General features: G+C 40.4%; 1 long non-coding RNA gene across 1 annotated transcript; it reads right to left on the minus strand.

Annotated features, from left to right (window-relative positions):
* Positions 1-7,348: 7,348 nt before the first annotated feature.
* On the minus strand, positions 7,349-10,878 carry LOC135982691 (uncharacterized). Its single transcript, XR_010600227.1, has 2 exons — positions 10,729-10,878; positions 7,349-8,314 (listed from the first exon to the last, which is right to left on the minus strand). It is a non-coding gene; the product is annotated as an uncharacterized LOC135982691 (long non-coding RNA).
* Between the last annotated feature and the right edge of the window lie 8,570 nt (positions 10,879-19,448).

Genomic DNA, 19,448 nt, shown 5'->3' on the forward strand with positions numbered 1-19,448 from the left:
GGCCCTTACTGATTTATCATATATTACAAGGAATCATAGAATATCAGGGTTGGAAGGGACCTCAGGAGGTCATCTAGTCCAACCCCCTGCTCAAAGCAGGACCAATCCCCAGACAGATTTTTACCCCAGTTCCCTAAATGGCCCCCTCAAGGATTGAACTCACAATCCTGGGTTTAAAGGGGTCACCCTCCCCTTCGGGGAATCAAACCCTGGTCTCCTGTGTGACAGGCGGGGATACTCACCACTATACTAATGAGGAAAGGGGCACGGTGAGTGCACACAGCTCCAAGAGACCAGCTATGGTCAGCATACAATGTAATAGCAATGAACAATATTACAAGATACAAGCCAGAATGCAGGTGTTACCAAGTGAGATTCTATGGGCTGTGCTATACAGGTCAAACTAGAGACTAGATTATCAGAATGGTCTTTGGGCCACAAAATCTATGAAATCTGTACAATGTGAGATAGACCTCTGTATAAAACTCCACTAGCAATGTCTGCCTAGATACATTGGTCCAAATTCTGCATTGATTTACAACCTGTGCAATCCCTGTTTTAGTCAGTTGGGCTCCATGAGTTGTAACTCAGTGCAGAATAGGGTCCTTAAGAGAACAAGGATGGCCCTTGTATATCTATATCTAGTCATGCTGATATGGTTATTGAAATTAAAATGGAAAAATGAATGGGGATAAATAATGGTCAACAATAACCCCAATGTGTTTTAAATTTAGCAGCATAATGTAGTTAATAGGGCACCTGACTAAAAGTCAGGAGCTATGAGTTCTATTCCCCTTCACTCATTGGGTAGCTGCTTTAGGCCTGGCCCTTCATTTTTCTGTATCTTAGTTTTTCCATTTGTTCAAATAGGGATAACATTACTTATTCACCTTTGAAAAGCACGTTGAAATCAGTGGATGAAAAGCACTAAATATGATAACTTTAGGATGAGATTTGAGGATTATTGTTTAACAAAACTTGATTTTACTGCAAACATTGATTTAAAATACCTTAATTATAATAGAATTTCTGTGAAATGTCTGGTTCACTTTCTTTCATTGTTTGCAATTGCATAGAAATCTTCATTTAGAATCCAATTTTTGGGTTAACTTCCTTGTACGTTTGTGAGAAAATAAACTTAAGAACATGCACAATGACTCAATATCTCAATAGTTTCAGTTTCCTATGAATTAAAAAAAAGGGCCAATTTTTTTTTGGGGGGGGGGGAGGAAAGTTTGCTACAGTATGTTAATTTTTAATTTAAAAATGGGCCACTTTTCCAGCAAGCATGGGCATTTTTGAGCAAACACAATACACTTCCATTCAGAAATGAGTGAAAATGGGCCTATTTTTCAAGCCAGAGTGCCAGTCACCTAAAAAATATGCAAAAAGGCACATTTTCACTAGAAAAACAACCATTCCACTGAGACCTCAAATAAAGCATATTTTAAGGCATTGCAAAATTGCATAAAAGGAACAGATGAACATTTTTTCAAAAGAAATCCCATGAAACAAAAAAATTGTGAATTTTCTAGACTAAAAGACAGAGAAACAGTACTTTGAGTAGTTTTTGGAAGGCACAGTTGATCCAGCATACATAATCTGCAGCAAATTTTCAGAATAAATGGTTCAGAAATGTAGTTCAAAGAAAGAAAACCTAGTTTATTGCCTATTTTACACAAATGCATCCTTCCATGGAACTGAATCATTTCTTTGGACTTTTTATCAATATTGACACAGTTGAAATAAAACAAACTGTCGTCAGATAAAAAGCTGATAACAGAATATGCCGTTTACAACTACATGAGACCATATACAGTTCCTTGAAATTATCTGTGAAATCATTTTAACTTTATTTTCTTTTTGGTAAAGAACTCTTAATTGAGGATATAATGTAAAATTTCTCAGGATTAAGACAATGCACTTAAACTGCAGGGTCCTCTTAGAGAGTTTGTTCTGGTATAAATCTGCTATCCTGTAACTCTGATTATAAACACTCTCTACAGGATATGCACCTGGTTCTGGGCTGGTGTATATTATTTCACTCCCCCAAAAAACTTTATAAAGAGAATACACCACATTTCAACAGCAATATAAATAATGTTGCAGTTTGGGATCTCTTGTGCTGCTTTAATTTTTTTTCTTTCTTTTTCATCTGAACTGAACCACACCTCTCTAAAAATACTCATTTTCTTAATGAAAACCATATTTTTAAGCATTTTTTGTATGCATGACCTGCTGACATGCCTGCACAATCTTTAATGTCAGTTTCAGACGACACGTGTCTTATGAAAGTCTGGGACCCAGCTCTCGTCTGGGCCTGAGAGATCTGTCCCACATCTTTATGAGAAAGAGGGACAAAAACTTCTGTTTTTGGCATTTTATATTGGAGTCTGTTTTAAGCTAGGAGGGAAAAAAATAGCAACGTAGAGTCTAGACAGAAGAGATTGGGTTGAAATCTGGAAGCTATTCAGTGAGGCTACAGCACATGGCAGCTTGACTGCAGCAAGGGATCACATTACACTGCCTAATTACACATGAAAAATGTACACATCACTTTTCTTAAATGCTTGGAAAAATAGATGTTCAGATGGCAATTGTGAACTGTAGTAACTGAGCCAGTTGTACATAGTTGGAACATTTCACAAATGGCATTTCAAAAGCCTGCGTGCTTTTTTACAATGTGATTTTTTTTTGTATGTTCATAAAATAAATTCTAAAAAAGGTAGTCTAAATTTAGCAGATGGTTGCATTGTAAAGGAAATATTTAAAAATACAACATGTGAGACGGAAGAATAAGAGCCTGATCCTGAGCCCTTTTAATTCAATAGCAAACGTAAATAGATTTCCACGGGACAAGGGTTGAACCCTAGGGTCCCCATCTAGCACATGTTCTGAACTGTACTTACATAGCCCCCAAAACGTATCCTCACTCAGTGTTAGCAAATCACATTTTAGATCTTCAATGGGACTACTCATGTGAATAAAGTTAAGCACATGCCTAAATGTTAGTAGAATCATGTCCTGGGATTGTGTGTATATAACTTGTCTACGAAATGTCTAGAACACGAGAATCAGAGGAGCATGCACACACGCAGCCACCCACCCACCTCTCCACCCACTGACTTTAATAAATTAGATTTTTTCCTTAGACATTTCTTGTCTATTATGAACTCATCAGTTTCAGTGATACACCACAATAATTTAGAAATATGTTATCATAATATAATGCATCATTTCAATTGGTCTGAATGGTTCCTGTTCCTCTCTAATATAAATATAAACATTTAAGAAGACTACTTTCAGGGAAAAAATGCCATTCTTCCAGATATTTTCAGAGATTAACTATTTAAATTCTTCATCAATAGCAAAACATAAAATATTAGATTTGCAGGAGAAAATGTTCAAGGTTATGTCTTTCTGTGCATACTTCAGTCTTTTCTAGAAGAATCCACTGCAACAGAAAATGAAGATAAAGGTCCATTAGATGCATTAGGGCCGATTTCTACAACTTTTGCATTAAATGATTTACTCCTGCAAGTAAGTATTTGAACAACATGACTTAGGGTTCTTCATGGGTTTTGGTTCAGATCCATTTTGAGGGAATAGCTTCCTTAATTATGTCTATATAGTAAACTTTTTTCTAAAAATCATTCTTATTTAAAATGCTTCAATCAATTTACTATTTAAAAGTAAGAAAGGAGCATAAACGCTGCCAAATTAAGTGCAAGAATGTAATAAGAAAAGCCAAAGAGGAGTTTGAAGAACGGCTAGCCAAAAACTCCAAAGGTAATAACAAAATGTTTTTAAGTACATCAGAAGCAGGAAGCCTGCTAAACAACCAGTGGGCCCCCTTAATGATCGAGATACAAAAGGAGCGCTTAAAGACGATAAAGTAATTGCGGAGAAACTAAATGGATTCTTTGCTTCAGTCTTCATGGCTGAGGATGTTAGGGAGATTCCCAAACCTGAGCTGGCTTTTGTAGGTGACAAATCTGAGGAACTGTCATGGATTGAAGTGTCACGAGAGGAGGTTTTGGAATTAATTGATAAACTTAACATTAACAAGTCACCGGGACCAGATGGCATTCACCCAAGAGTTCTGAAAGAACTCAAATGTGAAGTTGCGGAACTGTTAACTAAGGTTTGTAACCTGTCCTTTAAATCGGCTTCTGTACCCAATGACTGGAAGTTAGCTAATGTAATGCCAATATTTAAAAAGGGCTCTAGAGGTGATCCCGGCAATTACAGACTGGTAAGTCTAACGTCTGTACCGGGCAAATTAGTCGAAACAATAGTTAAGAATAAAATTGTCCGACACATAGAAAAACATAAACTGTTGAGCAATAGTCAACATGGTTTCTGTAAAGGGAAATCGTGTCTTACTAATCTATTAGAATTCTTTGAAGGGGTCAACAAACATGTGGACAAGGGGGATCCAGTGGACATAGTGTACTTAGATTTCCAGAAAGCCTTTGACAAGGTCCCTCACCAAAGGCTCTTATGTAAATTAAGCTGCCATGGGATAAAAGGGAAGGTCCTTTCATGGACTGAGAACTGGTTAAAAGAGAGGGAACAAAGGGTAGGAATAAATGGTAAATTCTCAGAATGGAGAGGGGTAACTAGTGGTGTTCCCCAAGGGTCAGTCCTCGGACCGATCCTATTCAACTTATTCATAAATGATCTGAAGAAAGGGGTAAACAGTGAGGTGGCAAAGTTTGCAGATGATACTAAACTGCTAAAGATAGTTAAGTCCAAAGCAGACTGTGAAGAACTTCAAAAAGATCTCACAAAACTAAGTGATTGGGCAACAAAATGGCAAATGAAATTTAATGTGGATAAATGTAAAGTAATGCACATCGGAAAAAATAACCCCAACTATACATACAATATGATGGGGGCTAATTTAGCTACAACAAGTCAGGAAAAAGATCTTGGAGTCATCATGGATAGTTCTCTGAAAATGTCCACGCAGTGTGCAGAGGCGGTCAAAAAAGCAAACAGGATGTTAGGAATCATTAAAAAGGGGATAGAGAATAAGACTGAGAATATATTATTGCCCTTATATAAATCGATGGTACACCCTCATCTCGAATACTGCATACAGATGTGGTCTCCTCATCTCAAAAAAGATATACTGGCACAAAAAAGGTTCAGAGAAGGGCAACTAAAATCATTAGGGTTTGGAACGGGTCCCATATGAGGAGAGATTAAAGAGGCTAGGACTCTTCAGCTTGGAAAAGAGGAGACTAAGGGGGGATATGATAGAGGTATATAAAATCATGAGTGATGTGGAGAAAGTGGATAAGGAAAAGTTATTTACTTATTCCCATAATACAAGAACTAGTGGTCATCAAATGAAATTAATAGGCAGCAGGTTTAAAACAAATAAAAGGAAGTTCTTCACGCAGCGCACAGTCAACTTGTGGAACTCCTTACCTGAGAAGGTTGTGAAGGCTAGGACTATAACAGAGTTTAAAAGAGAACTGGATAAATTCATGGTGGTTAAGTCCATTAATGGCTATTAGCCAGGACGGGTAAGGAATGGTGTCCCTAGCCTCTGTCTGTCAGAGGATGGAGATGGATGGCAGGAGAGAGATCACTTGATCATTGCCTGTTAGGTTCATACCCTCTGGGGCACCTGGCATTGGCCACTGTTGGTAGACAGGATACCGGGCTAGATGGACCTTTGGTCTGACCCGGTATGGCCGTTCTTATGTTCTTGTGTTCTAAAGGCAGGCTGGCAAGGAAAGACTCAGCTGACAGGCTCTTCAAGCTGTGCAAGGAACTCCAATTGAACTGTTGCTCTGAATAAGCACTGAGGAGAAAATAGACACCTGAAACTACTACAGTAACAATGCTCCCAGTTTCACTATGCCATCTGAGTATCTACCAATACTTAATTTCTGGTGGCAATGGGCGGTCAGACCTTGGCCGAACTACTAATCCATCCTAGACCAAGATGAAAGAATATCACATAGAGTTTCATTCCAGTTGTTACTACACCTCTACCCTGATATAACGCTGTCCTCGGGAGCCAAAAAATCTTACCGCGTTATAGGTGAAACTGCGTTATATCGAACTTGCTTTGATCCGCCGGAGTGCGCAGCCCCACGCCCCCGGAGCGCTGCTTTACCACGTTATATCCGAATTCGTGTTATATCGTGTCGCTTTATATCGGGGTAGAGCTGTATTATTACTGGAGATGGAGTCAAAATGAAATAACTAACCAACCCATCCAGCAGAAAAGTCCTTTTGAAATGAATATGACAGTTTATGGAAATCAGAAGAAGAGGCTTCCTGGCTCAGTTGGACAAACCTTGCAATTCTGACTACTTTTACTGAAGCTCTGTTTTGTCACTCTGGGTATACTACCACAATACCCTGCGGTGCCTTGTTAATCTTTCTCCTTTTATGGCATTGCTGAGGAAAAGGTGCACAACTGTTTAAATAGATCACTTTTGTTGGAATCCTAAAACACTAGCAAAGTTCCAGGAGGAGACATATCTGTTAAACTGTAGTTAAGTAGATGCTTACACACTCTGTTGATAACTAATGTACAAGTACATATGTGAACCCAAAACTGTTATAGTCATCACAGTAGCAACTTTAATACCTGCTCTGGCATGTATCATACTGGGTCTGCTGGGAGGTCGGAAGTGGGGGAAGGCAGAGTACCATCTCAGGAGGTCTGCAAACCTTGTGCTCCATGGGGTCTCGGTGTTACACTGTAGTGAGAGTTAGGTGGTAGGCTCGTAGTGGAAGAAAGAGGTGATGTCCTTAGATCTACCGCTACATTAATTCACAAACCATTTCCCTCTCATGGACCAGATGGGCACAAACCCTGGGGAGTAGTGCTTCCTTCCATTGATAGCCTCCCCAGAACTCTCTGGCACACAGACCAGTAAAAGGGGTGTGCACTGAGCTAAGAATTTGGCCCTGTATCAACATTAGAAAGACACTTGTCCTATACACCATTGTGTCACTGTGATCTCTGAGAGCACTTGCTGCTCTGACAATTCTCTAACTGCTTAAGCCCCCAACCCTCCAAAGACTCAAACTCACATGTAATTTATTAGATTGATAGCAGATTATACAATTAATTAGCTATTTATGATGAATTTTAAATCAGGTTAATGAAACATTTTCTCTTCTGCTGATATTCTAAAAAAGGCCAGTGGCAGAGGAGGAGGAGGAATGATCACAGGAAACAAATCACTTCCTGCGGTCATTTCTCTGACCACAGCTCTGCTATTTTTAACAAATCTTATTAAAAATTACAATCCTGTCTTTTTTGGAATCTATTTTACTGAACAAGTACAAAATAAGTTGAGGCAGGAAAAAATGCACCATTTGGAGCAGATCTTTATTGTAACTCATTTAGCAAAACAAGCCACATGGGAATGAAATGGCTTTCTGGAACACTTCTTGTGGTCATTTCTCTCTCCATGTGGAAGGGAGGAATATTTTAAGTAAGACAGCTGCATTACTTCATACAATAGTAAATTATTCTAAGCATTTTTACTCATCAGAAAATACAACGACTGATGTTATTCTACTATTTGTTAATCTCTGGCTCAATATCCAGCTTTAACATATTCATTTCAAGATGTGTTTGTGCATAGGAGTTATATAGTTAGCACAGAAGGGGTTGAGCAAAAATTCAGATTTGGATTTGAATTTTGATCATTCCATCATTTGAGGTCATTTGCTTCACTGGTTTTGCTTTAGCATTAGAGAACTACATGCAGGATGCAAAATTTCAACTGGGTTCCAAGTTCAGATTCTGACCCCTTATCTACCACAGACCGGGATCTTACATGAAGAAAGAGTGAAAGTTTGATGAAAGACCGTGGCACAACAAGAGCTACAAGCATAAAAACATAGGGGAAATGGATGGTTCAAAGGACTGATAAATGGATATGAAGATTTTTATCTCTAAGACCTCAGTATAAATTTGGTCCAGGCTACTAGTTGATTGATTTGTCACCACATGATGGCTTCTTTTTTTGTTTTTGGTAGCCTATATAGGATAAGTAGGCAATAGCATTTCAGTTTCTAGTGCATCGTTATCCTTTCTCTAAAACATCATCATAATTAACACTTACTGAATTCCTTATTACTGGTACCTGAATATGGTTGAATGAATGTAAACAACTGAACCTCCTGTCAAGCTCTTCTGTGATTCCTCCAAGTTGAATCAGTGCGGGGAAGCTTTCCCTACTGCTTGCTGCCCATGCTGCTCCTCTTCTGTGGATAAATATGTGGCTTCACAGGTTTGCCAATGTGGCATTTTTCATGAGCACTAGATTCACTAAAAAAAAAAAAAAAATCCATAATATAAAATAGAAACATCATTTGTGGATGAGAGTTTATAAAGTGTGTTAATAATGCAATTCTAATAAAGGGCATCTTGGTGAAGGAAGAGACAACTATAGCTTATTATAACCATTAGCTTCAATTGGGAGCAGAATTGGCCTTAAACAGGAATAATTGGGGATATTTTTCAGCTTTAATGATAAGATACTTAAATATATTAATTACTTACCCCCACTGTAAATTACAGCATAAATCAGGTACTAGTTATTTATTAGAAATTTGATAATCTGAAAACCATTTTGTTCAAGGGATCTCTCTCTCCCTCTCTCCCAGTTTCTTATACCTCATCCATCACCATCATATCTGAACCACTTTTGACTATAAAGTGAGGTGACTAACAACTGTCAAGAAAAGTTACTTCTTCATTCCTCTCCCTGGGAAAAAAATGCATAGGGTGTTTTTTATTTGTTAGGATTTGTTGTTTTAAAGTGTATTGCTCTATGCTTTTGTTAGGTGGAAGTGAGACTGAAGAAGTGCACTTTCCACTTGAACCAGAAAGTAGCCAGATTTGTGGTCACCCTTATGTCATGAAGGCCTGAAGGTACATCTACACTTTGATGAAAGACCTATGGCATGGCTGTGGCTGGCCTGGAGCAGCTGACTCAGGTCATGGGGTGCGGGCTATGGGGCTATAAAATTGCAGTGTAGATGATCAGACTCAGGCTGGAGCCCAGGCTCTGAGACCCAATGAGTGCAACTGTATGGCCCCACAGCCTGAGCCCCATAAGACCTGGGCTCTGAGACTCAGTGTTGTGGATTTTTTAATCACAGTGTAGACATACCCTGAGTTCTACACTCTTGGACTGCCTGCCAAGAATGTCCTGTCCCATATATAAATGAGCTTTACCCCTTACAGTGAGCAATTCCTTTGTACCAAGGAGCAGAATTGTTAGGAGTAGTCAAGGTCCCGGAGTTTTGGATGATCATCCTGGGCCTAGATATCTTAGTACTTTCAAGACAAGGACGGAAATCTCCAACTTGATGTGATGTTCTATAAAGAGCCAGTGCTTTTTCAGATTCTAAGGCCTGCTTGTGAGCTATTAATTCACACAACTCTTGTGATTTTATTGAAAAGCACATGATATTTGATGGGGTTATTTTAAGTTTCTCATGGGCTCATTACTGATACCACACATTTGTACTCATTCAAAGTAGTAAAATATTTCCCATTATTTTCAAATGGGACTGAAGCCGCAGACTTCCCTCAGTCAAAATGGCTATTACTCCCCTATAGCTAGCTTTTGAAATGCTGCTTCCCCTTGCAAAGACAGCTACTACCTGCTATTGTTTCCAATGGCATTGAAGCCAGGCTGTCTTCGGAGAAGATGGCTGCTCCCAGTGCTCCTGGGCTGGGAATGGACAGGAAATTGTCAAGAGATATGGAAAGTTAGGGGGCAGGATGCAACCTAGGTGTGGGGCTATGATAGGGAAATCTTGGAGGCTGGAGGGGGCTGATGTGGGTGGAGGGGAGTGGGTGTGGCAGAGAATGTGAGGGATAGGATATTTTAAGGGGAAAGCAGGGCTTGAATTTGGAGCGGGGGGGGAGGAGAAGCAGAGAAGTAGTGGTGTGCTCACAAACCAAGAGCCACCTACTTGAGATGCTGAAGTGAGATGCCACTTACAGCAGATTGTGCAAATATTCCAAATACAATTGTGCATGTCCTGCTGAATTCCTCAAGCCTGGCTCCACCAATAATTATTCTTTTAAAAATCTCATGATTTTCAACCCGATCTCATGATTTCTGGAGGTCTGACTCGTGATTTTTGAATGTTTGCTTTTGGCAATACTGTCTTAACCAGAAATGTGCTTTAGGTCCCTTGGTGCAGGCAAAACTCCCTTTGCAGTCAAGTGGAGTTTTGGTGCCTGAGCTAGGATTGCAAGAGGAGGCTCTTAAATTACAAAGGAATCATGGCATCCACCACTGTGAGACGAAATGCAGCAGCTATTTAAGGGAACAACCGTGTTTGGTTCCGAGTGCCCCCAGCTACCACTGCAATCAATGGGAGATGAGAGCATTCAGCATTTCACAGGAGGTGCTCAGTACCTCACAGATGGAGTCTTAACAGCATACACCAATGAGAAACAGACAAGGTGAGGCATATCTTATTTAGCTGAAACTGAAGTGGGGGGAGGGTTGTACATCGGTAGAAAAGAGAATGACACAAATTGATATTTAGCTAGGACACCAAAGCTAAACCTCTGAAACTTGAATGCCATGGGAGCTTTACCGAACACAAGCAGTCAGGCCCTCTGCTTTCCATCTCATCCATACGATGGCACCTTCTCCAGCAGCACAATGTCCCATATCGCAATATTGGGGTATTATAAGAACAAAAGAATGGCCATACCGGGTTAGACCAATAGTCCATTTAGCCCAGTATCCTGTCTTCTGACAGTGGCGAGTGCCAGATGCTTCAGAGGGAATGAACATAATAGGGCAAATATTGAATGATCCAGCTCCTGTTGTCCAGTCCCAGCTTCTGGCAGTCAGGTACCAACTGAAAAGAAAGAGTGCAATCAACTGAATTGCCAGAAATAACTTTCTACAGAATCTAGATGTTGCCAGGAGTCGCTGTGTCTGGAGTCAGACCTTTGTTTAATTTATTAGTTCTGACCAAACTGCAGTACAAGTTAGCATGGCTGCTGAGTGAACAGTGTCTTTCCCAGTCACCTTTTCCAGCGGTCTGAAGTGAAGTAAAATGAATGTCCCCAGAAGAAATATGCAATTTCCCCCCTTCATGAGCATATCATATTTTGTTCTTGTATTTGTCCCTTCTTGGAAACAGATGCTCTCTGCTTAAAGGAAAAGGAATGCACTAGCATTGTGACATGAAGAAAACTGTAAATGCTTTTTGAACATGACATTCATATTAAAGATGTATACGTTCAATTTCTTTCTAATAACTTTACTCCTTTTTCCTTCCCAAAATTGTCATAATTCAGAATAAGGGAAAGGAGCTTCTCAGATTTACTCAGGTTTTTTAGGATTCCAACTACTTGGAGTTTTTAAAAAGCGTAGTTTTAAATTACTGTTTTTCCAAAATATTGCATAAAGGAACCATTATGACTGTTCAAATAGTCCTTTTGACAGCAGGCAATCTGTTTTAAAGGCTCACACAGCATTTCTCCAAACAAGTCCTTGTATGAAAATGAAACACCCCCAGGGCATGATGAAACACCAGTTAGCACCTTTATAAAATCTATGTCTCAGATTAACTACACTACAACTCTGGTAGATCACAGCGTTACAAGTCTTGTACAAGTATGGAGCAGATTTCTGTTAATTCATCTCAGAGGGGATAATTGCAATGTTCCTCTCATCCTGATAGACCTCCAACCCTAGGCACCTCGATGATATACCCCTTCACAACACTTTTATGGCAAAATTCTGTTCCACATGGCTGCTGTCATTTACACCGTTCTGCCCTTCCTATGTGCTTAGAATTCCACCTTTGTATATATAAGGAGGGTAAAATATCAGCTTTGAAATCCACTGTATGGATCTGAATAAAATACTGTCCTGATTTTGCATTGTCCTTTTAGATTTCAAGATGTCATTGCATGTTTGGAAAGAGACACGGGTTTGTAAAATAGACTGAAATGCAGACTCCTCCCACCTGTGGCCATTTTCCACTGACTAGAATCAGTAAGCCATACAGTGAAACACTGTAAAGATTAGGTTTTAGCACCTAACACTCAACAAGAGCCGACCGTTCAGATTAGAACATTACCCAGCTTTGTTCTAAACTACTTGTGTCACCCCTATTCCCATAGTAGCTGAGGGAGGAAGTATTATTAGCCCCATTTCACAGATGGGGACTCGAGGCACAGAGATACTAAGGCTACATCTACATTTGAGCTGGGAGGTGTGATTCCCAGTTCACATAGATGTACTGGCACTAGCTCTGCTTGAGCTAGCATTTAAAAATAGCACTTTGGCCACCGCCTCAGCTACAATCTTGCCCAACCTCTTGGGTACATACTTGCACAGCTAGCCAAAGCTGCTGCAGACACACTACTATTTTTAAGCACCAGCTCAAGCAAAACTAGCATGGGTCCCTCTACACGAGCTGGGAATCATGCCTCTCAGCTCAAATGTAGATGTATCCTAAGTGACGTGCCTCAGATCATACAGGAAGCCTGTGGTAGAACAGTGCTAACATCTTAATCACTAGACCATCCTTCCCATCAAGGAGCAAACTGCTTTCCTCACCTGTCCCATACTTTTGCCTCTAAAGACCTTGATAATCTTGAATTCTTAGCTCAAACAGTGTAGTTCCTGTCATTAGTAAATAAAACAATAGCAGATAGAAGATTTAGCTGAGACATTGTTTGTTATCCCTGTGGCAAGATTCATATTTGATAATAATTGAGATTTTTGTTTTTTGCAGGGATGGAGACCATCCCATACAGTACAGTATATGTGCACACACACACACACACACACACACACTCATGCATAGAAAGATTTACTGTAGGATATATTTTTAGGCAATTTTTCAAATGGCAAATTTCCACCAGCGTATGGCACTTGCCATGTCATCATTAACTATACAGAAAATATTAGTTTAGAGCTGGCCCACCCAATCGCAAAAGGAAAACGTTCCACCCAAGTTCAAGAGCGGATCAGGATCTCTCACTGTGTGGGCCAGTGGAGACTAAGCACATTACATACAGACTTGGCCATCACCACCAGAAAAGGCCAAAGGCTTCTCCTGCCCTGTGAGTCTTGCAGGATTGATTCTGGAGCTGAATAGTTTTCAGCTGCACAGGATGCTGTTTGGCTGCAATGAAAGATGAAAAAAAGATGTAGGAGTCAATCACTGGGAAGGAGAGCTTGGATTTAAAGAGGATTAATATGACAGCCAAGGATATGAAGGGTGGTGGAAAACCCAGGAGGCCCCACTGCTCCCGTCTAGTACATGTCTGCCAAGTTATACAGATTTGCAGTGTGACACATGTCTTCCATTTTGGATCACATGGCCACACAAATAACTCATTTGTTCACATGGCTTTCTGCAAGCTGCTTCTCCCTTCTCTGTGAAGGGCTAGCACCACATGCTGTGTTTTACTGCATGGCCTCTTTCTTCCTTTTTTGCTTAAAGTGTTTATTGATTTTAAGAATAAAAACAACATACAGAACATATAGAGGCTACTGAGGTAATTTCTCAAGCACATGACTCCTCTCCCTTTAACCATTCTCTTTCCTCCTGGTTCACGGTTCATGTATCTGTTCTCAGATGGAAGTGCAGCAGGAGAGGTAGCCAGAGTGTGTCTATGGCTCTGATTCAGGACAGCCCTTAAGCACATGCTTAACAGTAAATATGTGCTTAAGTCAATAGGGAGGGGCTTAAGCATGTGCATGCTGTCCTGAATCAGAGCCTTAGAGAATTGAATGACAAGTCACTTATACTGAAGTACAAGTTCTGTTTTTTTAAATAGGGGAATTGAGGGATGAAGAAGTGAGAAGTCTGAGGATATCCATATACCTTCTAAGATAGGAAATAGTTGGAATAGATCAGAGATATCTGTAATGGTAAACAAAGTGCTCCCCCCACCCCGACCCCAGTAACTCTTTGAAGAATCTGTTCTCTACATCCCTGAAGGTGTTCTTCAGATAACACCTCAAACCTAACTGACTCAGTTTAAACAAAAGTGTTTATAGGGCAGGGGAGGGAGGAATATTTATGTTTCCCTCTGCTGCAGACGTGTTTGTTTCTTTCAGACATTGCTATCAGTTTACATAGGTTTATACTGGTTTATGTTCTCAAGATTATCTTTCCAACGCTATTATGGACTAGAAATTTACTATTAAAATGAAAGCTGAGATTCTCCTCTATTTTTCCTAGACCTCCCAGATCCAGGAGGCCCACAGCCACAGGTTTGACAAAGCTTGCAGGCCAGCCTTGCAAATGGACCAAATAGCACAACGATTTAAAATCAGAAACCTACTAATGTATCAATGTTACTATTTAGCATTCATCACAATAATTTCTCCAATCCTGAGGATAAACTCAGACACTTTCTTCTAATCTGTCCAAAAAGAGTAAAAGGCACCATAAGTGGTGGCAGCAGAGTTCAGAAGATCCTGGTGGAAGCAGGATATCATCCCTAAATTGTAGCAAAGAGTACAGTGCTGGCTAGCACAGCAAAGCCCCAAACTCTAGACTCAAGTCACAACATTACACTCATTAAAACAATGGAAACTGGTATGACAATGTAAGATCTTGTCAAATACTCTGCTCTGCACAGGTAACAATCATTCTGGCATTTCCTAACTTTTCAATGCTTGACTTTGCAAGCTTCATAATGTTCTTTTAATGTGTGATATGCCATCTGTATCTTTTACACTGATATAAAACATTGACCCCTCACCTCTGGCAATTAGTATAAAGAAAAAAAATCTAAGCAACTTTGCCCCTTATATGTTTTTGGGGAGATACATTCAGGTCAGCAGACTTGAATTAAATTATTCAGCCTTCTCTCAGACCTCAGGCTAGAATGGATACATTGTAAAGGAATGCTTAAATAGCATTTTCTTAAATGGTAATTAGTCCTGCTTTAGTGTACCTGAAAATTTACACATCCTTTTAGAAACTGTAAACATATATGGCATTTAGCAGTTCACATAAAAAGCTTTATCAGATATAATTGTTTCCATCTTTGCTATGTCAGTCATGCCAAAGACAGACACTGTTTGCTGCCTTTTTACATTACTCTCCCATCCCCACCCCTCAAAAAGTATACTTTTTTTTTTTTTGCTATAGTTTGGGGAAAACAGACATATCACAATTATTTCTATCGCCTGTTTAGTTATCTCTTGATTTCAGAGGGGTGTGTGTGTGTGTTTAATATTAATTGACATTTCTACAAAACTTACAAAAGATGTCATGAATTACTAAACAATAGTTTCATTTCTTTTCCCGTGGGTGCGTCTCATTATATGCTGAACACGTTTATCAGATCTCCAATTCCTCAGGTCCTGTCTACCTGCCAAAACCATCAGTTACACTTTTCATTTTCAATTTTTGTTTTTTACTGTTAATTGTCTGCTACTATAGGATACTTTAATAGTAGTACATTAAAGGCAAGCACTGAAGCATGGGTAGACTATCAAGATCCATACAAACAGCAGATATGTTATAAAGTCCTTTTAAAAGTTTACTCAGATTCACGGGGCCAGATTCAGGCCAGTCATTTAAATGGTTCCATGGGTGAAAATTAATGCTACACAAACAGGCTGAAGACGCCAATCCAGCTCTCACTAAAGCCAATGGAACAATTGCCATTGGCGGTAATGAGAGCTAGACTGGGCCCTTATTGTATTCCTATCTTTTGACTGGCAACACACCCACCCTAATGCAGGATTATTCCTGATAGTAACAGGAAATAATATGGTTGGGCTGGGTGTATAGTTCTCATTGCAGAATCACAGGGGCACATGTAGATATAAGTTTGTCCATGCCCTGGAATGCACCATGAAGGGCCCAAAGAAAAGCTTTTCCATGGATGTCCAAGGCTCACCATCCCCAAGTGCCCCTCATGGCATAACCTGGCATTGCAGTCTCTTCACCTCACTCTTTTTCTCAGGGATCCCATGATCTGGGGAGGTGACTTGGCTCTCCAGGATGCTCTGACCCCTTCCAGGATAACAGGGTCCCTTAGTCCAAGTCCAAAAACAATACAAAAGCAAAAGAATTGTCAGCTCCCCTCCTTGCAGATAGGCCCCAGGGGCACTGGCCTCTCTTACTGCCTAACTGCCAACTCCTGGGTACCAATAAACCCAACATTCCAGGCCAGCTCTACCTTCCTACCATGGGCCTTCAGGCAGTTCCTAGCCTGAGCCAGACTTATTGCCCCACATAGGAACAACCTGTCTACTCTCCTCCCAAGCTTGCCCCACCTGCTGAGCTTTCTTCCTTTTAAGTCCAGCATACACATGCACGTGTAGCAGGTCTAATTGAACAGGGCTTCCCAGGCCTCCTGACCCTCAAAGGAAACCAGAACTCAAGGCAGCAAACATCTACTCTGTCTTTCCTCTTCCAACTGCAGGTTTCTTGGCAAGCACTTGTGCACACACGACAGCTAGAATTTATCCGATTATATCCAAAAGCAAAACAATTTTATCATTTCTCTACACTTTAGGCATGTTCTTTCCATCTTTTCTTTTATCCCAGTTTAGGGAACATCACTAATGACAGGTTGGGGATGGGGGTGTTTTGTTCTCCCCCTGAGATTTGTTGAATTAAAAAAAATCAATGTGTAAAAACAACAACAACAAAGATAAGGAAATACAGTAAGTAATTTTTTCTTCATTTGAACACTTTGGATCCAATGCAACAATATCTGCAATCCTCCACACGACAGAATCTGCAGATGCTGCCTCCACCATAGCCTGTCTAAAAGAAAATTCAGCCCACTGTACACAGCTGAAAAGTAGAGAGTCTCTGCAGATCTACTAGTTATGTGGTGAAGAGGTAGGGGATTGATGCTGGAATAACTCATATGAATTACTCTCCAACTCCCATGCTCCTCTGCACCACAATTCTGGGCTGTCCCAGCTCCTGGGGCTGTTGAATATCAGTGAAACAGGAGAACCTTTCCCAAATTTCAGGTGGTAGAGACATGTTCTGAGCATACTCTGTGCATAACAAAAACCTTATTGCCAAGGTCTGACTCCACCCCTCAGAAGAAGTCAGTCAGAGAAGTCCATAGAATCCTTAATCAGTCTTCCATTGCTGCCACAAAAGAGGAGTTACCCTTGGAACATGTTCAACACATTCAACACAGTGGAAGCTAGCAACGATATTGTATGACATCCCTGACTTTTTTAATGCTACTTAACATTTTTATTATTTTATGTCATGTATCATCCAATGTGCATATAATCTTGAAAAATTAGTTTATCTGGAAACTGTGAAGGACTTCTGCCACTTCCAAACATTCAAACATTCTTAAACATTCAAAAATGTTTTTTTTCTAGGTTCCGTTAAATGGTCAACATGCTTTTTCTTTATTTCCTCTTCCATTATTGATAAGAAATTCCTTGTCAGTCATCTTTTTTCATCCTCCTTCAAATGTATGTGCTATTTTCAAGATATGAATTGTTGTGATGTCACCACTGCAAACTGATATTAACTGATTATATGCATGTTTTAAAAAAAACTTTGTTAAATTAAAATTCTGATTTTTTTTCTCACTTACATTTCTTTCTGAGAATTTCTCTTCTTGATTTATGCCTGATGTGGGGAAAGATCCCCTTTCTTCAAAACCTCTACTGATGCCTTTTAAGTAGTAATTACAAGTCCTGCTACACACAGGACTGTGACTAGCATGATTGTATTTGAATGCTAACAATGCATAGTTGTCAAGATTTCTTAAGTACGTAAGTCAGTCTAGCTCTGCTGATTAGGGAATATGCATTCACAATCTGGGGGGTCACAACCAACCTCCTTATCTATATAGTTAAATGTGAAGGAAATTGTTCAGGGATCCCAAAACTTTTTGGTTGTAACAAGGGGGCCTTGGTACAGGAAAGGCTGAGAACCAGTAGCCTAGAGCAGCAGTTCTCAAACTGTGGGTTGTGACCCCGTTTTAATGGGGTCACCAGGGCTGGCATTAGACTTGCCAAAGCCCAAGCTTCACCGCCTGGGTTTGAAGCCCAGGGCTTCAGCCCTGGGTGGTGGGGCTCAGGTTACATGGCCCCTGTGTGGGGCTGAAGACCTTGTGCCTGTGCTTTGCCCCCCCCTCCCTGCCCAGGGAGGCGGGGCTTGGACAGGCTCAGGCTTCGCCTCTTCCCGCCCCCCCCGGGGTCATGTAGTAATTTTTGTTGTCAGAAGGGGATCACGGTGCAATGAAGTTTGAGAACCCCTGGCCTAGAGCATTCCCATTGCTCTCAATTATCTATGGAGAATTTCATTGCATAGGCTCTTCCAATAACTTCTTTGGAGGTTTTGACAAATTGTTGAAACCCAGACAATCCAATTAATGCCAATGGGAACTGCGGGTGCTCGACATTGCTCCGGAGCAGACTTTCAGGGTGCAAGTATCTACCTGAGAAGAACATTTGGGGTACATCTACTCCTGGAGCTGGCGGTGTGATTCCCAGCTTATGTAGACATACTTTAACTAACTCTCATTTAGTTAGCATGCTACAAATAGCTGCCCCAAGTACAAACCCATCTGGATCCTATGGGTACATACTCAGGGTGGTTAGCCCATGCCACCACTCACTGCAGCCTGTGCCCCAACTACACTACTATTTTTAGTGCACTAGCTCAATAAGAGCTTGTGAGACTGTGTCTACATGAGCTGAGAATCACACCCCTAGCTCCAAGTGTAGACGTAGCCTTGGAGGGCAGAGTTGGAAACAGAAAGGTATTTTGAACAGTCATTTATGGAAATAAGAATAAGACACTGAGAACCCTTTGCATATTCTCCTAGCTTGCAAAGCAGACTAGGTCTATAAGTGACCCAAGCTCTGGACAAGTGGAGTGTGGAGAGAGGGTTCTATTCTATTCTGCAGTGAAAATGAGCTTACAATGAACTACATAGCTGGGGAAGGAGGCAAGTTAAATGAGCAAGACAGATTAGAACATGGTAACCTTCCAGACTCTACCTCAATAACAAAGAAGTCTAAGTATTCCTCCAGTGTGCATTAAGATTTTTGCAGAATATATGCAGTATGTTTAAACAAATCGCCTCTTATTTTCTGTATGTTTTTCTCTGCGCCTACCTTTAAATAAATACTTGAAAAAAATCTAATCTGGATTGACTGGGAGTGTTGCATTAGGGAAAATCCTGAATGTTCCCATTCTTGAAGAGTGCAATATTATTAATAGAAGGAAGTAATAAGGAAAAAGGGAACTGACTGCTTAGTAGCTGGCCAGAGAGAGAAAACAGAGTACCAATCACATAGAAATTGTCCTGGCACACACCAGTAGGAAGCTGGGCTCCAGTGGGAGCAAGAATCAGAATGTGGGGCAAGGTCAGTGAACTCTGCAGTCACGAGTATTGGATTGTGGTATCTCTAACAACCAAGCCTAGGAGAAGGATGACTAGAAAACAG

Source organism: Chrysemys picta, chromosome 1, assembly GCF_011386835.1.
Source record: "Chrysemys picta bellii isolate R12L10 chromosome 1, ASM1138683v2, whole genome shotgun sequence".
Lineage (NCBI taxonomy): Eukaryota > Metazoa > Chordata > Testudines > Emydidae > Chrysemys > Chrysemys picta.